General features: G+C 37.1%; 1 protein-coding gene across 7 annotated transcripts in view; it reads left to right on the top strand.

Moving 5' to 3' along the window:
- Window positions 1–14,374, top strand: part of LOC122715587 (tubulin polyglutamylase TTLL4) — a 179,688-nt gene that overhangs the window by 154,844 nt on the left and 10,470 nt on the right. The window contains exon 1 of one of the 7 annotated variants that reach the window (XM_043937880.1): window positions 848–929. The exons of 4 other annotated variants lie outside the window; for them this stretch is intronic. The gene's annotated coding sequence lies outside the window, so the exon portion shown is untranslated. Of the gene's footprint in view, window positions 1–847; window positions 930–7,939; window positions 8,444–10,351; window positions 10,456–14,374 lie in introns of those variants that run through there. 2 more of the 7 variants (XM_043937879.1, XM_043937881.1) reach the window with 2 other exon arrangements.

Below are 14,374 nucleotides of genomic sequence, written 5' to 3'. Positions count from 1 at the left end.
GGTGGACACGCGTGGTGCGTGTTATTTTTGTTTTCTCGAGGCTTTATTTAAGAGCGTGGTAAATTGTTGTGATCCGTGTGAGACAATTTACGTATAATTGGATAAGTAACGCGTGATTTTAAGTTTTAATCGTGCCGATGTTTTCCTTTCTCTTTTCTTTTTTTTCCCCCCCCCCAAATATGGAAAGTGGAACGTAGGGCGATGTGACTCGAAATCCGATCATCCAACCTTTTTTTTAATTCTCCTCTCTGAAGAGTTAATTGTAATTCCTTTCTACACTTCACGAATCCTCACTTAATTCCTCACTTAAATAAATAACACTCTCTCCAACAATTGCGAAAGATGCAATTTCGAACGAATCCCTTGCTACCCTGTCGTGCAACGCCCCTCACCCCACCCACCCCAAGCCGAAATTAGTCTCGAAAATCAGGACAATCGTCCCCTCGACGACTGCTCGTTTGCAATCGGGGGTTGGTCGAACGATCCTCGTTTCCAGAGCACAGGTGGTGTGTCTCCAGGTTCGTGGGAACGGGTCGATCGGAATCTTCCCGTGTTGAAGGCGGCGGGCCAGGCCAAGGGTCGCCCTTTCTCGATCCACCCCGTGTTTCTGGCGAGGGGGCCAGAAAAGCCCCGCAAGTGTGTCGTAGGCCGCCCTGAATCGGGTCGCCCCATTCTTCTCTCGCTCGTTTGCCTTCATTGGAGGGAGGGGGAAGGGGAGGAGGGACGCTCTTTTGCCGGATCGGAAATGGAGGAGCATCCGTGATTCCGTGAAGGAGGGAGAAGAAATGCGTGCTGTTCGTGTGCTGCTCGTGTGCTGAGCTTGTGCTGCGATTTACACGCGCGTGGTTTGCTTCTGTGGTTGGATGTTGAGCCGATATTTTGGGGATGGGATTGGGAAATTGGGTTGGTGAAGTGTATGGACGATGGAGGTAATTTTTTATTTTTTACTTTTTCTTTTCTTTTTTGGAAAGATAGAATTATTTACACTTTGAATTAACGTAGTATTTATTTTTTATTTTAATTTTGTGTTAATCGTATTATTCTGTTTTTATTCTTTTCTCCTTTGAAAATTGATGATTTGAGGCAATCAGGATGGCCGGTGAATCGTTCCTAACTCGTGTTAAACTTTCGTATTTTCTTATTTATGAAATAAAATATTGTGTTGTGATTTATTTGTAAATTAAAAAATGTAGATTACACTTTGTTATCCATTTATTACGAAATAATTAATTTGTCTTAAAAGGATCCTGGTTAATTTAGAGCAAGTACACGTCCATTGAATAATAATAATATATTCTAAACTCTGTATAAATGAATTTTTACACTTTTCAAAATTTTAAAAATCTTTCGAATTCTTCTCAGATAGAGATAAGATAAAAAGAGAGACAGAAATTCGTCCAGAAATTAACCCTCTTAACCCACAAAATCCGTGTTACAATTTACAACCACCGCCCTGCCGCGCGTATATATTCCTTTTAATGGGAAAACGTCAAGGAAGAAAACGTCGGTATAATTAAGACTCGAAACGTTAATGGAAACGGGGCGAAAGCAGAAAGCGGTGTCGGCTTGTTTTTTTTAACGAAAAAAAAAAAAAAAAAAAAAAAGAAAAAGAAAAAGAAATATCTTAGATGACGAGGCCTGGGTCCCCGAGTGTTTCTTGGGTCCTCTAACGTTTAACCAGTAGCGGTTGTTAATTAGTTCCTCCCTCCCTCCCTCCCAATGCTCGTTTAGAATTATTTTTACCGTGTAAAATCGAAGGAGGGGAAACTTGTTCCTCCTGTAATCCTATTATACGCGATCTTGGAATTCCTGTCGGAAATTCTGGTCAATTTGCAATTAATTAAATCCGTGGATCGATGGGGATTTAAGGAAAGATGGGAAGATTATCGAAGGAGAGATTGAGAAAAAAGGGGGTTTGATAGGAAAGATAATATTAATTGGCTTTTCCATTTGTGGACTTTTGCAATTTAATTAATTAGACGTTGTGGCTTGGTTTGTTCTTGTTTTTAAATCTTTTACTAAAATTCTTCTGTTTGTTTGTTTGTATATAAATTTATGGTTTTATGCTTCGCAAAATTTGTAGGTTAGGATAGATTATAGTTTTGAATTAAGATGTATTCGCGATTATTGAAATTTCTAAATTATAGATAATTGATAGATAGATTTATTGTTATCTGTTGCTATTTGAAAAGTTGGATTTTATTAAATTTTTGGAATTTTTTCATTAGTTAGGTTTGAAATTTTGAAATTATATTACAATTTACACTTTCATGTATAGATTTATTTCTATTCGTTATGAAAACGAAAAATAATATTGATTTCATCAAGTTTTTACATCATATTTTATACGAGATAATTCATAAAGTTGACAAATTTAATTCGTTACTTATTATTTTTATTAAGACGAACAATTGAAATTGCCGTAAAATTAAATTGAAAGAAATAAAAAACTTACAATCCGATACGAAAATATACATAACTGCAAAGATCCGCGATATAATTTTTTTCTTTTTATTTCTCGATTTTATCCGATCGAGGATCAAATTAATTTGAACAAGCATGATATCGGAATAAACGATATCAATATTACAAACAAGCACATCGATACGCTTGTAGAAGAGAAGAATCAAAAATAAAGGCACGCGGCCCCGGCAGGGGACCGTTGTACGAGTAACCTTTCAGTCAACATCAACGTTAATTCGAGTCGAGTGTGTACGCGAAGCAGGTGGTTTCCTGCACCAGAAAGAGAGGAGGAACCGGGCCGTGGAAACGATGGGACACGATTACCGCGAAAATAACGGTACGCGTGCATCGAAAAATGCGAACCGCGAAATATTCCACCCCTCCTTTCCTCTCTCTCTCTCTTTCTCTCTCTTTCTCTCTCTCTATACCCTTGCCTCGATGTCGATTCCACGGTGAATTTCTTTTCGACGACACGGAATGATTGGCCGATTCTTCGCCACCCTGTCGCCTCTGATACGATTCTGATAGCCAGGTGTGATGGATCGCACACCGGTAATCGAGCCGAGCTAAACAGGTCACGCGGTCATTTTTATCGGAACGAAGGGCCTCGCGTGATGCCGTCTGCTGTTTGCGGTTCTTTCTTGCCAACCTGTTCAATTACAATTGAATAAAATATACGGTTTCAACCCGTTTCGAAACAAAATGGCTTTCGGACGCTTTCGGGCTACTTTTGAACGCTGGAAAATATATAAGAAATTTTATTATTGCATCCTCGAAGTTGGGCAAGAAGTAGTTCTTTCAGAATTTTACAAGAAGTATTTTTTTTTTTTCAGAATTTTTTATTGGAAATATTTGTTGATGGTCTACTTATTATTAAGTAGTTGATTGAAATAATTCATTTATTTTTTTTTCGGATATAAATACAAAAGTATTGAAGATATTTGAAAAAGGGAAGGGTAATTAACAAATTATTAATGAAATTACGAAGCTTTTCGAGAGAATTCAACAAAGTCAAAATAAAGAAATTAAGTAAATAAATAAAATAATCGTGTTTAAATATTGATAAAATTATTCGATATCTCGGTATATTTAATTCTTTCATATTAAAAACTCTTCGAAACAAACGATCAACGAGGCAACATTCTGCAATTATATACAGAAACGATCATAATATACAGAATCTTCTTAAATCTTCCTCTCTTCCTCAATTTTCAACAACTTTAACGTAAAAGTATCCACTTTAACACTTTATCCTTCAAATTTTACGCCGCCATGTTGCCTCTCTAACCTCATACCGCGCATGCGCACGCGAAAGGTTTAAAGATTTTCCTTCCCGCTCTTCTCGATCCATGACTAATTCGTGCGACAAAGTTCTGCCCGTGTTTCGCCCGTGCGTGCACGCGTTACGCAAGCTTCTTAAAAATCGATCTTACCTCTCAATCTCGAAAGGATCGAAAGGTGAAAGTCACACGCATGGTCGGAGCAAGTGAATTTGACTGCAACGTCGAAATCGGTGGCTTTTGATAATTAAATCGAGATAGGGAGGGAGAGAGAGAGAGAGAGAGAGAGAGAGAGAGAGCGCTTCGTTCCCGCGGAAGTCGACCGGTTCGACGAATAAAAAAAAATCTCTGGGTTGTCGTCCGATCGCGGACGACATCAAAGGAGCCATGGTTCCGCTATTAAGGGACGTTTTAAGACGAGTGGAGATGGAATGGCATGTAACAGATGCCCATTTGCGGGTGAAGGTATCGTTGGATATCCACTTCGAATATGTTAATCCATTAAATCGTGAATTACATTGGTTTCAATTTTTATATATATATATAAAATTATTTGAACATGAATAGATTATAGATTTTTATTTCAAGAAATGAAAGCGATTTGCTTTACTTTGCGCGTTCTAAGTTTTGTTGTATATTCAAATAGAGTAGTTTTCTTTATAAAATTTAATTTGGTAAAATTTGACGAAATGTATGTCACTTTTTTTGTTAAATGTTAAAACACAGTGATTGTGTGATTGACGCATTAGATTTTTGTTGTAACATACACAACTTATGTCACATATGCGTTTACCATTTTCTGATTACAAAAATAAATGAAGCGTACGTCTCGGCTGTTTTAACAGTAGAACAATGTCGCACATGTGCGACACGTTATATAATGTATTCAGTTTATTTTAGTAGATAAGTTCTTGGTAATAGATCGCTTAGATTTATTTCAACAGATTAGTAAAACAGATTTCATTGTATATCAAGTATCGTAAAATATTCTTAATTTTTTTAAACATTCCGAAGAAGATTGATGAGAAAGAAGTTTAAATTCAAAAATATTTCTCTCGAAATTTCGATTAATCGTAATTTTTATCGTAATTTTATTCAAAATTGCTATTTGCCGTTACATACATGATCGTATGATAAATAAATATTCACCATAATAACGCCCCATATAATAATACCAACATTAAAATCCATCGTCGAAGAATAAACCTCTCTTCAATCCATCGAAAACAAGAAATAAAAGGATGATCTCGATCATCTCGATCACGGATCGGTGGACCAGATCCAAGATCTCACGATCTAAACGGCCGTCGAACGAATATTTATCCATATCGAGGCCGATGGACGTTGACCGTCGAATCCTTATCCTCCCGCCTCGATCGGAGCGGGAAAGGTATCGCGGCTTGAAAATAAACATCCATTAACGGTGTGAAGAAGTAACAGCGCCGCCACTTTTTGCTTTCACAGGTGTTGCTGCTACGCGATCGCGGCGTTAACGTGAAGTCGATTAAAAAGACCGCCTCCGTGGCCGTTCGAAGTAGGAAGAAGAATCCGTTCGACTTAATGCCCGATTATTCATCGCGCAAACGAGTCAGAAATACCTGATCCCCGCTACCAGAATCGGCCATTAATCCAATACCGATAATGAAGTCGGAGGGAGAGGGGGAAAAAACGAGGCGGTCGAGAAATAAGAGAGAAAGAAAGGGGGAAAAAAAAGCGAAAATTCCTTCGTGAAGGAACGAAAGATCTTCGTGGAAATGGTTGATTTTCTTGCTCTCGTGCATAACATCAGGATTGTTGTGTATTCGGGATATAGAATCCATCGTCAGAATTTTTCAAACTTTTCTTTAATCATTTTCGACGTGTATTGATGATGTTTGACGATGTTTAACGATGTTTGATAATGTTTGATAATCGGTTTTCACGCTTCTCCGTTAATCCCTGTTGCTATTTAAGTGTACGTCGTAAAAAAAGCTCGAATTTTTGCCCACGGAAATCACTCCAATACGGATTGCAGATTAATATAGCTATTCAAATTCCCAAGGATATCTGCAGAAGAAGTAAAATCGATCGTCACTTCGACTTGAATTTATTTTAATTGCAGGATTGATAGAAAGAGAGAGAGAGAGAGAGAGAGAGAGAGAGAGAGAGAAGGAAATCGTATTAATACTGGCATACAATAATAAAGAATATTTTTTCATTATATTTATTAATCTTAGTTAAGTTGGTATTCGTGCCAGATTCGAGACAGTTGGATAATCCGGATACATAAATATTTGTTCGTAAATATTCGAAGCATGAAACATTTCCGATTAAACGCTCTTGTTGGTTATTTTAATTCATACATAATTACTTACCAGTTCTTGTCGCGATGTCGAACGAAAGTAATTGAATCTTTTTAACGATTTAGCCGATCTGCAAAATTTGCAATACGTCCATAAACGTGTAAATTATTTCCCTGCGTATCGTGTAAACACATATAAGAACTGTTCATTAAAGAAAAACTTGTCAAATAGGATGTACTACATGTAATTTTACTTTTAAATATTACTACTACAGCATTTAAATATTAATATTTCTGAAAAGAAGAAAATTAAAGTACAAATACGTGTGTACAGTCTGTTACAAAAATGCTGCAACAGACCAGAGTGAGGAAAAAATTCTTTTTATCGCTAAAATTTGAATGTTTTGTTAAAATATTATATCGTGCAACATTAAGTTTTAAACGGTTTGTTCGTATAAATTCGGAAAAATAAAGAATTTTAATACGTACATATTTTCTAACAATATGCATTTATCACGTTGATTTGTTAAAAATCCAATAATCCAGAGAGAAAGTTTAATGGGCGATATCGACATCCAACTGTAGGATTTGATTTCACTCTACGTGCACTTTTTGCCACGGAGAATTCGTCTGCTAAATGCGGATAGCGTGCTGTGAACGCCTATAGGCGTCACGGTAAATGGGTCACTCGGGCTATGCTTGGATGGAAGCGTGCGATTGTTATCGACTAGCTGAACATGGAAAGGGTTAGGTCGGCCGATGCAATGGGTTAAGTGGATTCGTTACGGTTGCTTTAGATTTTTTTGCGGTTCATTGCGAATGTCAATCTACAATGTGTTAACGGTGATTAAGTGGGATGTATAATCTTGAAATAATTATTATTATGAAGTGACTTATTTTGTTGAAAATATTTTTACATAAAACATGTAATGTCCAATATTTTTCAATTTTCTGGAAAAATTTGTAGTGTGAATTTCGTACGAAATTTTTTAATTTAAAAAAAGTTCGAATATCCTTTGTTTATTGTTGAATCGAAGTAACAAATTATAATTTGTTTGAGAAAAGAAACCAATTCTCTTTTAAATATAATTTTGCCTAGAGATATTTTCTACAGCAGACTATTCACAAGAAATCTTATTAGAAAAATAAGTTGATCACTAAAAAACAAATTGAACGAAGACTTCTATGCCTGGACATAGTACGTCCAAACAAAGTCATCGAAATTACTTTCCCATCCAATTACGAAAATATCATCTCACCCTAATCCAAGCCGTGTCAACAACGCGACACCAAAAAGCAACAAGAACAAAAGCCTTGCTGCGCACACTATACGAGCCTACGAACCCTCATAATGTTCAACCCCTACATAATCATCTCCCCTCGCCAGACTCGAAATCGACGAAGACAAGAGCGCAACAGAGAGACAGAACCTCGGCAAAACGAAGAAGTAGGCAAGAAAAGCGAAGGAAAGGGGATATTTGGCGCGGCAGTAGGGTGCCGGCCGAGAAGATGTGGCCAACAATATGGCCCGTGCTCGGTACAATAGCGTCGTATTATGCGCACAACAAGCGGCAATGGGGCCACGCTAAGGTTACATTACCGGCCAGGTTGGTTCCTCTTCTACCGGCACAAAGAGGACTCACGGCTGGGTGCACAATGCACGATCGGTGGTGGGAGAGCGAGCGAGACGGAGCACGCATTGCCTCTCACCGTGTTCTCATACACGCGCGCACACCGAAGAGGGCACGCGTGTACGTGCGCCACACCGTTAACGTGCAACACACGGCCGCGCATGCACACAAAGGCCACGCAGACGGTTACGAACGCGTGTTCCCCTTGCACGTGGTGGGGACGTGTTCAGGCTTCCTTCGGGCCTGAGAATCTTCCCACGTTTCTCGTAGCACGAGCCAACGGTGTACGAGTGTGCGGAGGAATTTCGGTGGCTGTACACCCATCCTGCTTGGCTGGACGAGGACGGAGAATCTGAACCTCGTGTACGGGGTTCGAGCACGGTTTGCCGCGCGGATGGGAGCGAGACGGAGCTATATACAACCGTTTTCGCGGCGAGGATGGAGAAGAGGGAGACGATGAACGCAGTGCGGAAGCGTTTCGTATACCAGCACGTTCCGAATTAGGCGTCGGTGAACTGATGGTGGTGCGGCTGTGCTACTCCGGTGGTGCGGCCTTCTCCTTACACCTTCTCTACCGTGATTCCGCGTTACACCGGCCTGATTGTCTCGGTTACCGTATACTACTACCGGTTTGTAGTAAGCAAAGCTTACACAAGGCTTGGATCGGAAGAGGGAGAAGGAATAAGACGCTTCGATCTGCGCCGTTCACGATTTTTCGGTAAACATGGGGCGACTCCGTTCGATGCCTTGGACTCGCTTCGTTGGACGATATTGATTGCCCCGTTCAGGTAATTTTTCTTCTATAGGCATAACTTTTCTACTTGTTCTGCCCGTATTTCTTTCTTTGGATCTGTGCGATTCTCGGTTGTGCGAATTTGGAATGGTAATTGTAGTAGTAGTTTTGAGGTTAGGGTAGAGTTTTATTTTTTCCTCTATTTTTTTAGAAGATAATTAGAGAAAATAATTCTTTTTCACTCTTTCTCTTTCTCCATCGAACATAAATTTCTTATTAATAATTCCGATAAATAAGAGATATTTTTGTATTTCTTTTGGCCTTTAGAATAGCTCCCACTTTATATGAAAAAAAATATAAATTCCATAAGACGCGAGGTCTATCTAGGAATATCCTCTCTAGTTATCAACGCCAAAAAAAGAAAAGTCAATTGATATCTCAAGTCTGCAATATATCTCTACGCCCATTACGCAAAATTACAAATCTATTCGATCATAAAACTCAAAAAGATCATGTTTAAAATCAGCGACGAGCAACTATACATATCCGATCGGTGGTCAAGATAGTATGATAGCAGGGTTGTTAATACGATTAATAACAACGTAGAGCCGATGTCCCGATGATAGCGGCATGCCATCGCGGATAACACTCGTTTCGTTCAACTTAACAGGCACACGGTCGCGTGCGCGCGCGCGCGCGAAAATGAGAGAGAGAGAGAGGGAGAACATCCACCATATCCGGCTCGGACGACCAATCAGTGTAATTATCCTACCGGTATCTCTCTCTTTTTAGTGGCGTGCCTGCATTCATGCTAATGCCTCGTCCTCAACGTTGGAAACATTATATCAATCGGTTTGGAGAGGAAAAAAAAAAAAAAAAAAAAAAAAAATCACGTTTCATCGCGATGGAAACGTTTAAAGCCTTTAAAAGGTTAGTACAGTGTTCTTTTTCTCTTTCTCTCTCTCTCTCCTCAGCGGGATCGTTCTGTCACGAGGAAATTAATGATGACACGTGCACCTGTTTCGCGATCCTATAGCCCGGGACTCGTTGTGCAAATTGACGTAACTGTAGTTCCATTGGAAGGATTTCGTGCTATCGTTGACGATATGGATTGTATGTTGAACGAGATGGGAATATATGAGGATATATCGATGAAATTTTTAATTTTTTTTTAAGTCTAATGATAATGATAAATATGATAAATGATCTTTGGGTAACAAAATATTTATCGTAGTACTTGATATTTAAGAAAAGAGTAATATCAATAATATGGGGAGCAAGGATGACACGAGGAATTATATGGAAATAAATTATTCGAATTTACAAGAGTTAATCATATTTCTTTTTAATTCGAACAATTTGGTAATTACTACAACAATTATCTTCTAACATTATTAACAATTATTTCTCATATCCAATAAAATAAATAAACGATAATTCGATCCTTTAATTTTTAAGTTATTCTTAAATCGATCGTATTCGATCGTTTTATAGCCTTATTAAAACACATGGGTCCATAAATAAAGAGATTATTATACAAGCTATTGTTTCACGTTGCGGCGTGTTATTTAAAAATATCAAATGAATCATCGACCCTCGATTAATAAAAGCATATAATATAATCGCCAAATTGAGAAGGATCTCGTACGATTTAAAATTAAATTTAACAACGATGATCGGAGTCGGCCATTGATGCGGGCGCATTAATAATAAAATAGATGACACATCGGTACCGCGGCTGACGAAATTATTTCAGCGTAACCGAGAATTCCGGCACAATGCCAAAACGAACGCGAAAATATATTGTGCCGAGTCCGGCACAATTGTATCGAACACGCCGCGTGTCATAGATAATAGAGTGCGAGATAGAGGCACTTAGACTTAGGTGTGTTTCTCTTATTATTTGTCAAAGTGTCAGAATATATGAAGTGATATGTGTGTATTTTGCTATTTGTAATTACATATATTTTTCTTTTAGTTGCATATATATATATTTCTTTTTATTGTTTTGTTTCTTTCTTTTTTTGATATCGTGAGTGAGAGCCTAATAAGGAAAGCACACGAAAGGTAATGAATTTTTGAAAAAGTTTTATATATTTTTTTTCCAGGCAGTTAAGTTATTTGTTATTCTTATTTTAATTCAATTTTATTTTACTTTTTATGGAATTAATTTTTATTTGTTGTTTTAACTTGTTGTTAATCTTTAAATAATCTTATTTGGTATAGATAATATTCTTAGTTTAATTATAGTATAACGATACTTAAAGTATTTTGATGTTTCTTATTTTATTTGTTGCTTCATTTACGTGGAATTTCTACTTTGGAATTTCCGTTTCCTAAAACCACTTTTCTAATATTTAGATCTAAATATAATTCCTATCTGTATTTCTTAACTTTGAATCAAGTTTCGTAACATAGAATCTCTTTGTTTCATTTCTAAGTGAGATCTAAATCTTGCTAATATAACCACAATAGATCAAAAAATTAAAGAAATGATGTAAACATTATTTAAAATAAGAAATTTATTAAACGATCAGAATCAAGAGAAATAAGATATATAACGAATCATTTGTTTTCGATAATGTATCCTAAAATTTTTCTCAATTATACATCACGTATAATTATTCAAAAACTGATAAAATGGATGTATTCTTCGCATCTGTTCTTTAACGTCCATCTATATCCAGAACAGAAACAAATTCACAAAATGGAAAAAATATATATCATAGTTTTCGATCAGGTTTTCCAGTTTAGAGGGAAAGCTTTGTAAATACCCGGCCAACCCACTCGTGTTTGGCCTTTCTAAAAGGGCTAAACACCTCGTTATGTCCCGCAAGCGAAACCTGTCCAAGCGGCCTGCGCCAGGGACGGGCTGTCGGTCATTAAGATCGCACGCTTAATTCGAAAAATCGACTGCCGAGTCCGATCTCAGCAATCTGGAAACCGGTTGCTCGAACCCTTTTCTAACGTCGAACTGGTCTTCTGATGAGTGGCAAAAGGAGGAGAATAATTGGAATTGGAATTGTAAATCACAAAAATAAATTCATTTTTTTCTTTATTTCTCATAGAGAATTTTGGATAGATAGATTGGTATTAATTATTTGAATTATTTTTGTTATTCGAAATATTACGTAATATTTGAATAATGAAATACTTGAAATAATAATTTTTGTTCAAAGTTAAATTTTTATATAAAGTTAATATATTGGAATAATTATATTTAGCGATTATTCGTTTGCTACGAATAAAGATAAAGACACAAGATTATTAAAGAAAACTGGACGTACGAACAATCTAATCTTCTTTTAGATTAACTGTGACTCATCGATTACACGAAAGCTCGAAATACCTCGTGTCAAATATTTCATTCAGCTAGTAAATTCAAAGAAAGTTATTTCAATTATTCCACTACACCTACTACAATTCTAAAATTCAAAATACGCGTCGAATATTTCACTCGACCAATCATTTCAATTATCCCACACACCTTCCATGTTAACCTAACCTCCAAAATCTTTCGATCGATCGATCGACAAAAATCTACTCAAACTGTGCCAAATATTTCCTGTGCCACGAGAGCTTCAAATCGAAAGATCGATCGCGCCGCTGTTTTTCAATTGTTCAACATCGGGGAGAATTAGAAACTGGTCCAGCAAACGCTCGACCAGTTCGCCAAGTCGTGATTCAGCGGAGGCGGCGGGGCGCTCAAGAGTGGTGGCGACACGTGCTCCTTGTCGGTGGTATTCCAGTGAATCAACAAGTGTCGTGGCTCCTCTCTAGCGACGCAACGAGCCGGTTGGATTCCGATAAACCGGTCAAAGCGAGCGCGGACCATCATCCGCTTAGCTGGCGCGCGCAAAAAGGAAAAAAAAAAAAAAAAAATAAACCGTCCCTCGGGGAGAACTCGTTTCTTATCGAAAATTCGATGTCGATACGAGTGTCTAGCGTGCCGACAAGTGCCGCGTGCTATTGCACCGCACGTCCACGTCGTCCACGATGACGAGAATGGTGATCTCTGATGGGTTGCATCATGGGGAGATTGTAACGTTGGCAGGTTAGGTTAGGCGAATAAAAGGTTGTGTGAGAAGTTTCTGCCATCTTCTTGGCTCGTTAATCCTTTTGTCGTTGCATGATTCGAAACGAGGATCTTCGATTTGGAACGATGTGTCGAGATTGTGTCGAAATAATATTTATCTAAATATTAGTTATTTAGATAAATATTTATTTTTGAAAAAAATTTGAAAAAAATTTCATTTAAGGAGGATCGTCTAGTTTATATATGTAGAATAAATATGTATTGCATTATAATTGCTTCTGTTTGAGATTATTTTTACGATTTCTTTGGAATTGGAAATAATATGAAATAAATTCGTGAATAACATGATTTTAATAATATTCGTGTTATAACGCGTGTTTATCATAAAATTTGTATATAAATATTGATATAAGTAACGAGAAATTAATTCTGAGAATCCAAAAATGGTAGAATCCGCCTCTTCCTTCGAACATTATGTATGAATGCTTAAATTAATAAAAATGAATATATGTTTCACATATTGGATCGTAATATCTCTTCGTCTCGATGTTATTTGACGAGTTAATTATCACATGGAATTGCTGTCAAAGAAAATGGATTATTCGTTGATCGATGCGTGGCAAAGATATGAAAATTTTTTTAATTGATGTCCCCGGGGCGAAAGTGTTTTCGTGAAAGTCAAAAAATGTTGGCCAACATTTCTCTTCTTCTCGATCAGTGACGATTATTTTGGAATATTAATTTATTTAAAAAAATTTCACTCAATGTCAACTTATTGATCATCAAATCGAATAATATGTCTATTACTCGAATGGTAAATGATCAATCGTCATCGTTTCTCTGTCGATAAAAATGTTAAAAGGAGACAAAATGTTAAAGAACGATCGACACGATGTTTACGATTTGCACAGATACAGATGCACGATTCCCTTTTAATATAAGTACACGCTGTTTATCTGGTTCAAAAGCGAGGAGGAAAAAATATTTCGCAACTTTTTCTTATTCTGTGATGTGCATAAATGAGACACGTATAAGAGAATGTTTTCATGAGAGACGAATTTAAAAAAAATAAATCGATTAATTGACAATTTAAAATGTTGATTCGATGAATAAAAAAAGACATATTGATTACAGTGCGATTACTTGATTACGTTACACTCGGGAAGATTCATTGATCAATGTTAGAATCGAAGCAAAAATATAAAAATCTTTGAAAAAATGTAAAAGAAAATATTCATTTTGATAATTATACAAAAAAGCAATATTTTATGACAGGAAAAATATTTTTTATATTGTTTTTTCAATTTTACAATTATATTTAACTCTTTAAATTATCTTTATTATGCAATACATATATTTCATACGAAAAATAAATTTATTTGCAATTCAATGATTTATTTTTCACTTCATAAATTGTCCATTATTTGCTATTATTATTTTGATCTTGATAAAAAAACTTCTTAAATTAATCGTTTAATTTATATATATTATATTTACTATTCACGTTCCAAAAAGATCATTCTCGAACAATATATATCGTATGATAGAATCAGCGAAACAATATCGTTCTCGACTTCGACTCGCCTCGAGCATAGGCTCGAACAAAAGCGACGAACGAGAGAAGCAGCGAAGAGAGCCAAGAAGAAGAAGAAGAAGGAGAAGAAGAAGAAGGAGAGAGAGAGATCGGTTCGGATCGGTTGAGCGGATCGCGCGGGTCGTCCTCGTGCTGGTCGCGCGTCATGGCGTGTGCTCGCCGCTTCTTTTTTCCCCTGATCTTGACTCCCCTGCACCCGCTTTTGACACGATGGGCCAGGGGCCACGGGTGTAGCGCAGGGGTAAAACAGTAGTAGGAGAGAAGCAGAGGCAACGACAGAGCGGCAGCACACCCGAGAAATCCCCTTCCATCCCTCCCCGCGAGAGTGCGTGCAGGTGTGCACGAAAAGGTCCTCT

The sequence above is a fragment of the Apis laboriosa genome, unplaced genomic scaffold (assembly GCF_014066325.1).
Source record: "Apis laboriosa isolate Shangri-la unplaced genomic scaffold, ASM1406632v1 scaffold38_cov145, whole genome shotgun sequence".
Lineage (NCBI taxonomy): Eukaryota > Metazoa > Arthropoda > Insecta > Hymenoptera > Apidae > Apis > Apis laboriosa.
Note: the sequence above shows the minus strand (reverse complement) of the source record. Positions and strands in the feature narration are given on the sequence as shown.